The sequence below is a fragment of the Branchiostoma lanceolatum genome, chromosome 14, assembly GCF_035083965.1.
Source record: "Branchiostoma lanceolatum isolate klBraLanc5 chromosome 14, klBraLanc5.hap2, whole genome shotgun sequence".
NCBI classification, from domain to species: Eukaryota; Metazoa; Chordata; class Leptocardii; order Amphioxiformes; family Branchiostomatidae; genus Branchiostoma; species Branchiostoma lanceolatum.
The window spans coordinates 11,641,610-11,654,770 of NC_089735.1; the positions used below are offsets into that span (position 1 = coordinate 11,641,610).

General features: G+C 37.7%; 1 protein-coding gene across 4 annotated transcripts in view; it reads right to left on the reverse strand.

Moving 5' to 3' along the window:
* Positions 1-13,161, reverse strand: part of LOC136448218 (dual 3',5'-cyclic-AMP and -GMP phosphodiesterase 11-like) — a 62,543-nt gene that overhangs the window by 28,998 nt on the left and 20,384 nt on the right. The window lies entirely within an intron of this gene.

Here is a 13,161-nt window from a genome sequence, read left to right on the forward strand (position 1 = left end):
TTGATGTTAGCTCTGGTTTATTTTCAATTACTTTTTTGCAGCAATATTTTTACATCTGTCAACTGGTCATAATAAATAGCAAAAAAAACGTGGCATTGCAAATTTTTAAAAATCCAGAGCCAACATCTTTTCATCCTAGATTATGAATTGTAACTCAAAACAACATACAGTCATGTATTAATACCAAGATGAGTATGATTGTAAATGGTATGCCTGCCAATTTGATTATATAATTAATTATGTAGCTTAATTATAGTACCTCAGATAGTCATAGATTATATAGCCATAAAAATTATCTGAATTCACTGTCCTGTTCACAAAAAAGTATTAAATATTAAGTTATATATCCAACCAACAACTGCCAGTGAAACACAGCATCACATAATATACGTCTTGGTAAAGTTAAACAATGAGGTGAAAAAATCCCTTGACACTAGCCATGTCCAGAATTTAAAAATATTTACAGCTTCACTTTATATACAGTACATCAGCAGAGCATCTTGTATAAGGGTAAAAGGTCAACCATGATACATGGACACCTGAACAAGATGTAATAGCAACAGCTATGAACCTGGCAGTGACAGGGGGATGAACTTCAACTTCAAGGTTGTCTAAATTGGATGCCAAGTTTTATAATGTAGTATGGATGACAATAACAAGAACAGGCCAGTGAAGTAAAGTAGAATCTAGCTATCAGAAAAGGCTCACAGAAAGGTTTGTATTCAATGGGTTGACAAAAAAATGATCCTAAAAGTCGATCTGCTGTTATCATCAAAATACATATCAATGTTTAAATTTGGGGGCCGATGTTTGGTATAGAGCTGCACAATTTGCATGCATGCAATCATCAGGGGTTTGCCCCGAAGCCCTAGACATTTCTTTCTGTTATCTGGCAAACCAGTGCTCAATTCCTGGTGTGGTTTCACTTAATCTTAATCTCTTTCATATTAGACATGCCAATATGTCTGTCAAAATGACAGAATGGTCATAATTTTTGTTCCTCGTTATGAACATCGTAAAATGACAGAATGATGGATGTTGAGCATTATCCCTAATATTACCCTTTCAAGGAGATACTGTAACTGTTAATCTTGAAATGTTTGCAGTTGTTTCATTTTTGTGGCTTTCGTGGTGACCTCAATGCGAATACATGTATGTGTTTCCAATATTTTACTATTTGGCCACACCATTTTACAGAATCTTCTAACAGAATCTCAGAGGAAAGCAGTACTTTGGTGCACACAATTTCAGTGAGTGAACAGGGTCAGGTGCAAGTTTTCACCCCAGCCTTCTGTTTTCATGATTTTTTTTGTTGCAAAAATTTAAAAATAAAATCCGTTACCCAAGAAATTAAATTGGTGTGGCCTTAACACAAAATTGTTTCATCCGCAAACTTTAAACAACACGAAAACTCCTTCCCTCTTTTACCCCGAATTAAGTTCCCGCAACAACAAAAAAAGAATTTACAGTATAAGCCATCAAGGAGGTTCCAAATTAAAATACATCTTTGGTCCTGACATTTATAGCTATATATCTTGCTAATCATTATTTAACTCCTAACTCTAGTCTGTTTCAGCTTTAAAATCTCACCGAGTTCTCATTTAAGTTTTAACTTCTAGAGGCTTTCTAGTCTTGTTTTGTGACTTCAAAATCAGATGAATAAAAAATACATATTTAATGGGTGGCTGATAAACTTTCAAACAATAATATGACGTAAACACAATTGTTCACATTTGGTTAGTTTATACCAAAACTTCTGTGACAGCATTTACGTTAAGTAACTTCCTAAGCTGGCTTTTCTCCCAGTCCTGTACATCAAAATCAAAGCATTTTCATAAACAATTTATAAACGACATAGCCCAAACTAACCTTTTAGATAAATTGCGAAAAGAAATATTTACCAAACATGTACATGAAAAGGTAAACTTTGGAGGTCCTCACTTTCAACAGTGGGCTTAAATGTTTGACAAGGAGATATTAAGTCAGGACGAAATGTTGGTGCTTTTCCATTTAAGGGAGACATGTACAGATGAAGCATTTAGCAGGTGTACACTAAGGATTAAGAACTTAACAACAATGATGTTGCTAAGGTGATGTTCCATCAATCTTGTATTCATTAAACTGAAATCCCTAAAAAAAAACTTTTTTGTGTTTTTATTTCAAAAGTTAAGGATCCAAAAACTTTAATTGATAATTTCTAAACATGTCCAGGAGCATTCAGGGCTGTACTGATCTTTTTTTCCCTTTCTTCCTAAAAATGGACCAAGTCAATTCAAGAATCACAGTGCGATTTATAGGCGTGGCTAGAACTCATATCATGGCTATATTGCCTGAAGGGCCACACCCCAAAAACTAAGAGTCAGCGTTAGATGAAACACACTCAATTTCACACCATTTGCGCAAAATACTGCTGAAGTTTGAAATAGACTAACACAACTTTATCAAGCATATCTACTATACCATCACAATCCATGGCCTCTCCAATCCATGACTAAACTTCAAAGCTGTCTTTTAAGTTATTCTTTGCATAACATCTATTATGTACACATTCAACTGAAACATCAAAGAACCTTTGGGACTAGACTAGACGAACACAAGAAGGAAGCTGACAACATTCATGTTGTAAAGTACACAAGGTCACAGAAAAGACATGCACAAAAAGAAGAGAAGTTTCTGCAGTCACTGACCACATTACCAGACACAACTGCGTCATTGACTGGGAGGGGGCCAAGGTCATCGACAGAGAGGATAACAGACGCACTCGTTGGATCGAGGAGGCCGTCTGGATCAGGAAGTCATCACCAGTGATGAACCGAGACGAGAGGGGATACAAACTTAGCCACGTTTGGAACAGTGTTCTCACCGCAAAAGCGCCACCTACATCGGCTACTTATACTAAGTTATAGCGGTGAGAAGCAGGTATACTCCAGTCAGAAGCTCTAAAGAAGGTGTCTGACAGACACCGAAACGTTAGCAGGTGAGATTACCTGGTTGTGTAAAAAGAATCTCCTATACCCTAAATTCTACCAACCTGATGAAATTATTTTCGGGATCAAAGGCCCCATTTCAACAGGATGGAGATAGTGGGGCAACAGATGAGCAACCACCATGCATGATAATTTCTCTAATGATTTTTCCTTTTTCTTAAAAAGCAGGAACACTTCTTTATCTCTGACTAGTTTGGGTTGTTTGAAGGTTGAAAGAAGTTTGAAGGAATCCTTGAAGACAAACTTGTTCAGTACATGATAGGTGGAAACTGTACTGACTAATTGGTGTGTAAATATGATAAGGAAAAGTTGTCATCTTTGAGGTCATGACTCAGGGGTGTTCATACTCAAAATATGAAAATGTAATACAAAAGATAGTTTACGCATCTTGAAAAGTGCTGTGTTTTTTTTCTACTCAAAATCTGTGAGTAAGCCACTGTTTTCAAGGCCTTTGTTACACTTCAGGAACATGTTCTAAGATTAGAATACACATTCATATGAAAAATCAACTTCATCTGATTAATGCAACACCATAATCTTGGAAGCCTGTGCTTGTTCAGTTCTGTCACATTCATTTTGGAAAGAATTTTGTGAATTATCCTGTACAATCATTTATTGTCATACATGTTCCGGATCAGAAGGTGACATTGACTCCGGGCCTGCGGGGCAAGTTATATTACCTATCATACCACATACCACCTGATCTACACTCCAGGATACAAGTTAATGGCCTGTGAAATATGGGAGGGACTGGTTTATACCAAAGATATGCACCTTGATATCTTTCAGACGCAATTCATATGTCCCTGAGTGTGTTAGTGCAAGATATATGACATTGCCGTGAAGCAATAAGATTTGGCAAAAGTATTGATCTTAATACACAGATTTGCCCCAAATTGGTAATTCATCCAATATACGAAACACGTATACATGTCTTGGCTGCCATTGTCAACTAAATACAACATACACCATAAAAACAAACTGTCCCATATATATATATATCTCCTTATTAGCCTAGAGCTCTTATCCATATAATAGAAATGAAAAAGAATACAAAGTTTTCAGTTTGCATTCTAAATACGACAAAAACCATTAAAAAAAACTGTCCCATATAGATATCTCCTTATTATAATAGCCTAGAGCTCTTATCCATATAATAGAAATGAAAAAGAATACAAAGTTTTCAGTTTGCATTCTGATAAAACTTGCAAACCAGTGTTGAACTTCATTCACAGTGCCAAGCGTTTTTAGTGATAAGAGCGCCAAACATATGGGCTTCAGATAAGATGAAAATGTTATGCAAGGAAGTCTTTATGCCTGAGGGCAACGAACAATTGGTCTCAACCGAAGCAATTTGATTCTTCCCCACATCGTTAAAAACAAAATGAAAGGCTGCCTTTGCCTGCATATCTAGCAGCCTGGCATGTCTGTTTGAAGAAGATAACATAAAATAAATGTTCTCAGGAAATATTAGAAAACCGATTAGATTAATGATGTATAATGTCAATCAGAGCTGATAGTCTTATTCATTCTTAACAGCCAGGTATAGTTTGTGCCAGTTTATGGATACATAATAATAACATGTACATCATAAACGAACAGGGGTGAGGCTGACGGTCCACTAGAATGTTTTGATAGATACAGATAACCTTACATATGAAATTGCCAGATGAGCCCCCGTTCATATGTCTTTTTACGTCACCCTCAAGGGAGTAAAGTACATGTACTGGCTTTGGTGTGTGTTGGTGTTGTTGAAGGTGTGTGTGTGTGTGTGTGTCTGTGTGTGTGTGCGTGCGTGTGTCTGTATGTGTGTCTGTGTGTGTGTGTGTGCTTGAGTGTGTGTTTCTGTGTGTGTTTGTGTGTGTGTGTGAGTGTACATGTGTGCATGTACATGTGTATGTGCGTGTTTGTGTGTGCACGCGTGTGTGTACATGCATGTGCGTATCTGTGTGTGTGTGTGCATGTGTGTACGTGTGGTAACTGAAGGTGAAACAATCATACTCTTTTTGAGTGATCTGATTTTACAATAGTTACTACTTTTATCTCCAAAGAAATAAGTATTGGAGAGCAATGTAGTTTAATGTATTCTTTTTATTTTGCTCATCAAATCTAACCTCCATTAACATTAATCCACCAGCTTACATAAATCCGCCCCTTTGAAAAGTGGGCTTGAGAGATCTCTAATGCAACACACCCCAGGTATGCACAGTTAAGATATACAGGAGTACATTATACTGGGAGATGTTGGTTTGGAGATCTGTTTGGACATATCTTTGCAGGGTGGCAGAATTTATGATGATGTACCCTGGTGGAATTATGTTTAACTCAGTAGATGTTGTACTTGGAAGGATATGGTTTTCATGAATAAATTCATAAATGTTCCCTACATGTTGGAATAACCTTGAAGGTAGAGGTCATTGGTGGTTAATGGATGGAATATTTTTTAGTTTCCAGGATGGTTTCATTGGTTATTCCCAAGTGGGGATGAGGCAATTACCAATACCGTGTTTCCCTGGACACTGCACTATGTCTTTAACTAAATGAATTTTATAGCTTATAACATGGTTCTGCTATTTTCAGGAAAAGAGCTAGCATACAGTTTTGACATTCATAAAAGGAATTAGCTCATGTAAGGACTATTCCATTTAAAAGTTGGGTACGAGAACAATTATGTGAACTTGATGCTTGAAAGTAGAGGGTACTTATCGAGTCTATTACATACTATGATGATTCTTCCACAGTAAAAGGGGTAAAATCGTTATGATGTCTCTTCAGCATATCAGGAATTGAGCAGTTACATGTACATCAATGAAAAAGGGTAGAAAAGGGTAGAGAGCAGGTCAATCCAATTGATGACCCTTCAGCACTAGGGAGAGTACTGATGAACTTACAGTAAAGGCTTGAGTGCTTTTAAGTCTATCTGATGGCTTTTCAGCACTGGGGACAGTCGAAGCTTTGTGATGATTACTTGTGATGGCTCCGACAGAACATTTAAGTGCATTTAAGTCCATGTGATGGCTCTTTGGCACTAAGAACAGAGCCTGTTAACTACATCAGATGGCCTCCTGACACCAGGGGCAGGCCCATGCGCCGGCTTTTTCATCACCAATTTTATTTGTTGCTTCTCGGATTTTTTGAGAAAAAAAAATTGGAAATAGTCTGGGGCAAAGATAAGGGTTTACATAATATGAAAATATGAGGATTATTCAAGTTTCAGCTTTGTATGGCTCATTTTATGCAATGCACCCCTTTCTTTGATCTAGTAGTACTATATTCAGTAACAAAATTACCTTTTGCCATGTGATTGATATTGAGAAATGGTTTTAATAAATGAAAATTATAACTTATGATCAATGTGACCACACTTTTTAGGTATGTGCAGGCCTTTATAATCTATCCTGGTGGCTATTGAGTTTTACAACTGAACAGATAGAAAATTTGGGAGTTAAAATTTGTGAATGGGAATAGTGACCCAATTTTTTTCTTTTTGAAATGGGAAAAACAGGACAGGCTATTCCGAGAAGCAACAAAGTAAATTGACGTGGCCCTAGATACAAAATGAACAGGAACAATGACCAATCCAGATTGAGATGCATACTGCCACTAGGCAACAAAAATCAGTAGAAGCTGGACTGATTCACAGCGCGGAAGAAAAGCGGATCTGCAGAAAAGAAGTTTATAACCCCGACAAATCTGAATCAGCTCACAGATCATGTCTTTTGTGGCAGAGACTGCTATTCTCTAGTTGGTATAGGACTGCAAAGCCACAGCTGATACTGTATGGTGTTGTGAATTAGGATTTTACCATTATGTTTAATATTGACCAACAAACACCATATATAATATTAGGACACAGAATGTGAGAATACCAAAGTATGCAGAAAAGACTCCCAGTGATCAAAGAAAGGTTAGGCTACGCCATTTTTTTTTGTTGCTTCTCAAAATAGCCTGTCCTGTTTTTCCCATTTTGAAAAAAACAAAACAATTGGATCATTATTCCCATTCACAATTTTTTACTCCCAATTTTAATATCTGTTCACTTGTAAAACTCAATAGCCACTAAAATAGATTATAAAGGCTTGCACATGCCTAAAAAGTGTGGTCACATTATAGTACTAGATCAAAGAAAGGGGACTGCATTACTTTAAGACAAGCCATACAAAGCTGAAACTTGAATAATCCTCTTATACATTATGTTACCTTATCTTCACCCCAGACTATTTGCAAAAAATGTTTTATTATTTTGCCCTGTCGCTCCAGTTTTCCAAAAATCAACAAATAAAATTGGTGTGGCCTTATGCACAGCACCCAACTGAGCTGCCAGGCCTGCACTTATCCGTGATTTACGTTTCAGGAAGAGTTAGCTGCAGTTGCGATGCCCAGTACAAGGACTCGTTACAATATGGCCTTGAGCATAATACAGCAGGCTTTATTCAAGGCCGAACATTGGTTTGTTCACTCCAAGTCAATTACATCTGCTTAAAGGATATTCCTGTCAAAATCTTCGTCACAGCTTCTCCTTCTCAAGTGCTAAGTCTTAAAGCATAAGAGGCCTTCCAAGGGGACTTAGTAGTTCAAGCTAGGATGAGATTTCAGATGGGATGATTTTCAAGCTTCTCACACCTTCTTAGCCTTCAAGCTTCTTAGACCTATGGGCACACCTTTATCATTTAAGAAAGTAAATGGAAGTGAAAGGTGTCCTGACAAAATGTCTACTTATTATGAAACAGTTTTGTTGACTTGCACCTTGAAAGATTTTGAATAACTTTGTAGACATTTGTCGCCATGTTTATCCTGACTTGAGAATTGGACCTGACATCAATCTAGCTGGGAGTAAACCTCCTTATCCCCATAAAAAAATTGAGGAGCAAAACCAGTAGAAATATCATAGCCCCAGCAGGTCTAGAACTAAGGGTTATTGACGATATTCAATGCCCCCTTTAGACAGAAAAATGTTTTATGTATTTATTAAAGTCATAAATTAGAATCCCTAAGGCTCCAGTGTGCAATCCCATGCTACAGTGGCATTCTATGGACTTTTATCATCTTGTAGCCATTGCAAGAATCATATTACCAAACAACATATTCTTTTTTCAGCTGTGGGCAGCTACAGTATTTATTCTCTTTCTGGAATTAATGAGAGGCTAGGCTTCACTGTACTAGCTGTCTTCATCCTTTTGTAGTTTAAAGATATGGAGAAAGAAGTACCAAAATCTTGAGATTTTCAGAATAAATCTTGAGATTTTCAGAATAAATCTTGAGATTTTCAGAATTAATCTCGAGAATTTCTCATCTCAAACAAAGCGAGAGGACCCTCGCTGGGGGTCATTATGATCCGTTGTGTAACAGAGAAGCGTTTCACAAAATATTGGACATGTACCGTTAAGCTGTGAACAGTCAGAAGCATTAGTCCAAAGTGCTCAGCTCATTCCAATATTAATATGCTCGCTGTGTTAAAGTGTTATCCCCACCCAAATGAACTATGACATTGCATTTCTTGGTTCTTAATTCTGTGTTAACCCAAGTCCCAAGCATGACCATTAAGACAAGACTGGAAGCTGCTAAAAGATTTCCAGTCTAACAAAGAAAGTAAGATCATGTCAACATCTATATATGCTAGGCACTGACTTATAGTGGGGCGGGAAATACATGAAGACACGTAGGCCTTCTCCGGCTGCCTTTCAATGCCAGAATACTGTAAATGCAGAAACGTTTGCGGTTTTACGTTTGCGGGTTTTCGCAGCGACCGTCTCACCGCGAACTCAAAACCACCGCGAACATTTTTGTCCAATACTGTAGCAGTATGTGACTATAGTGCTACTGCAAATTTAAAACCACAGCGAACAACCCATTTTCGCCTTAGCGTGAAATAAAGACCACACGAACTTAAATGCATTTACAGTATACAGATTACGACGATGTAGTTTGTTTGGGTTGCAACCTGAAATGCTGATATGGATAGCACTAAAGTCCTAGAGATTCTGTGTTGTTACATTACTTATAGAAGTTATATATATATAATACAGAAAGATTACAGAGAGTCTTTAGGGAGCATTGAATGTCATGAATAACACATAGTTCCAACCCAGCCGAGGCTATGATATTGCAACTGTGAACCTTGATAATCTATACAATTATGTATCTTAACATTCCATCATCATCATCTTTTCGTGAGAGTGTCACGGATGAACATCACCCTCCTCCTCCAGTCCTCCCTGTCCTCCATTGCTCTCGGTAATTTTTCTAAATTGCAGCCTGCATCCTCGCACAGCTGCTGTATGTAGGTTGTGTGAGGTTTGCCTACACTTGCATGTCCATGTTTTATCATGCCAAATCAAAGAGATTATCACAAGAATCAAAATGCAGTTACCTAAATAGTACGGTCAGGCTATACTAGAACTAGTACTTTCTGCCCCCTCCCCTTTGTGCTATGTTCATAGAATGTAAATCACATCCCTACATGTAGGGGTGGATACCGGTTCCCTGGACCTGATTCGGACCTTTATAACATCCAAGAACCGATTCCCAAAAACCTGAAAGCCTAAAACCTGAGTCCAAAAAAAACTGAACAAAGTACAAATATATGTTTCTATTTTGTTTGAAAGAAAGTGTTTTGAGTCTCCCCTCTGACAGAGAAGGCATTTAAAATAAGTGTAACATTCAAATATCAAACACTGGTTTATCTTGAAAGTCTTCTCACCAAGAAACTTTTATAGTCGTGCATGTCAGTATTATTTCTCCATGCTTAATATTGGTCTAATAAAACAAAACATCAACTGGACACTGAACATAAATCTCTGGACCTAAACTTGGACTTGGACCTTATTAAGGCAAACCGGTATCCACCCCTACCTACCTGTGATTTTCAATCTTTGCATCTAGGGGCTGAATGCCATGCATTACGCATGCACAGAACACTCAGGGTTTGGGCCAACTACACATTTTTTTCCCACCACTTCAATTTCATTGGCCACGGAGCCCTGCTCGATTTCTGGCGTAATTTCATCTGATATCTTCCTTATCACAACACACCAATTCTTCTCTGTGAATAGGATTGAATAGCCAGGGTTTTTATCCAGCATGTGCAGTAAAATTAATGGAATGGCAAATACTGGCTAGGAGAAAAGCTTTGTACTTATGATACCATCTTTCTCATTTCAAATCCAAATCAAATGCCATGGGCTTATGGACTAGAGACAATTTCATCGTCTCCTAGACTGATACAAGTCCTGGAATGTTTAATTCAGGCTGCCCCCTGCTTTGATACGTGCATTAGAATCCCATGTTGGTTCTCAGCGTCTCGTAAAAGTAAGGACGCTGAGTAGATCACAAGGCCAAGGATTACATGTGATCCCCTTGATGGGTTGGGTTGAGAGAGCAGTGAGCATTATCTACTGGTGTCTCCCCCACAATTATCACCCCAGGCTATGACGTTAAAAGGTTATAACACAGTGACGTAAATCAGTCTCGCCTATTCCGCTTGAAGACAACAATGTACTTGGCAGAAAAGACTTCTCTCACTGACAGGCAAAGGATTTGTTTAAAAAAATCAATATCTGCATGGTAACGTTAGGTGCATGATTGTCTTTGGAAACAAATGTAACACATTTTCATATAACGTAGGACATTTGCCTGAAAGGTAGATGTATCAAAACTATCTGTTTTCTCACATCAATAACAATTGTGATTCTGAATTTAATTCAAAGTGGTTGAGTGTGTATATGTATGTAAGTGAGTGTACGCATGAAGCATGTATGTAATAACTGCACATACATGTATGTGTGTGTGTGTGTGTGTGTGTGTGTGTTTGTGTGTATGAACATATATGATTGTGTATGTGTGTGCATGTGTGCATGTGAATGTGCATGTGCCTACATGAAATGCAGTGATGACTATCTCAAAGTGAACACCAATTTTTGCTTTTTATCTCCATGAAAAATGGAGATATAGTTTTGGGTGTGTCTGTGTGTCTGTCTGTCTGTTTGTTTGTGTTTCCGCACCACACCAGTCAGCATAACTCAAGAACCTCTTGATGGATTACGATGATATTTGGTATGTGGGCAGGTGTTGTGAAGCCGAAATTCAAGGTCGATTTTGGGCCCCCTGGTATGTGACCTTGGTACTGCAGCAGAAATTCCATTTTTGTATCTCTTGACCTGGACATGCTATGGTCTTGATTTTTTGGTGGCAGATAGCTTGTGGTGTAATAAAGACGTGGTGTGGGTTTGGGCCCCCTAGTAGCTTGCTCTGGAACTGCAGGGGCGTTATCTTGAAAATCTTCTTAGGAGAATAACTCAGCAAAGGAACGATAGATTTCCATGATATCTAGTATACAGATAGCTTAGACAGAGATGTACATAATGAAGTGCAAATTATGTTAATCAGGACTTAATTTGCATAAGTAATGAGGAAAATCTATATTTGCGTTGTGTTTTCCATTAACAGACTCAAATACATGTAATGTATGTAGTTTATGGAAAGTGGATTATCAACAGATACCAATTATGCAAATAAATTCCTTATTTGCATAATTAATGCACAACACCATATCTCATCTAATTGGAAAATGATAGGACTGTCAATATGATACTTAGTATGCAGGTAGCTTAGATAGAGATATACATAGTGAAGTGCAAATTATGCTAATTGTGACTTAATTTGCATAGCTAATGAGGAAAATCTACATTTGCAGTGTTTTCCATTATCAGACTCAAAAACATGTAACACATGTAGTTTATGGAAAGTGGAGCATCAACAGATACCAATTATGAAAATACATTCCTAATTTGCATGATTAATGCAAAACACCATAATTTATCTAATTGGAAAATTATAGGACTGTCAATATTGCAACATGTGTAAGTTAGATAAAGGTGTTTATGACCAAGCATATATCATGCAAATGTGCAAGTCATTTGCATGAATAGGATTGTTCATGGAGATATGAGGTCGTGGAACTCTTGTTGAGTCTAGTTTCTTCCACCCAACCATTTGCTACATGCTAACGTTACATCAGACAGGAGTCATTTCAGTACGTTACCCTCCAGGTCTCCATGCAATCTTGAAGGATGGAAGCTAGAAGCCAAAAGCAGCACCATTCATCTAGGAGTGTGGCAGAAACCCTATAGAAATTCGTCTGCCAGCTCAGATAAAGAAATAGCCTCTTGCCCGCGATATGAATTATCCTCTGACAGGTCTTCATATAACGTTACCACACCAGCCATGCATGCACACAGTTTTTCAAGTATTTATTTTTCACAGAAGACTAATGGAGCAAACATCTGTGGAAAAAAATCAGGACTATAGTGAAAACATAGTGATCATTTTCCTCTGCTGTCAGTCTGCACTTTAATGTTAAAAAAATTCATAAAAATGTTCTTTTGTAAACTCTCAGAGCAAACTTTTGCTTTACCTCACATCTGCAAATTATCCATTACTATCTAGGGCCTCACCAATTAATTTCTTGGTTAACAGATTTTTTGATTTTAGCAACAAAAAAATTATGAAAACAGAAGGCTGGAGTGAAAACTTGCACCTGACCCTGTTCACTCTCTGAAATTGTGTGCACCAAAGTACAAACTTTCCTCTGAGATTCTGTTTTCCTGTTGATTTTCCAATCTAGCGGGTTTTTCAAATTCCGTTAACCAAGAAATTAAAATGGTGTGGATTTATTTTCTTTGTTCTCAGAAATTTAAAAAAAAGATTAGGCAAGCAGTCAGGATGACTACAGAGGGCTGGAAGGAAAACTTGCATATTTCTACATGTCTGTATATTCATTCCCAAAAACTTTCTTCTCAAAGGTACAGACTACTGTTTTTAAGCTTATATTTTGATTTAGCATGTTTTAAGATCCAACTGGCCTTGTCTGTGAAACAGCTAACTGAGTTGTTAAGACAATCTATGGCTCTGAACTAAAAAGGTCACATTTGTTTGACAATGGCTGCGATGCCCGACTCCAGCCAAATTTATGACGATGTATTTCCCTGACATTTTTAGGCTAACCATTCTGCGGTAATTTCCCGTTTGCACAATCCACGATTAAACATTCAATAACCATTGCCAATCCACCAAGGCATCCATCTCAGCAATACAAGAGGCGCGAAGGGAAATGTCAAGCCAAAGAGGAATCGTTAGCAGCCCTAACTGCACACATGACCTTTCGGCTTAAAGTGCC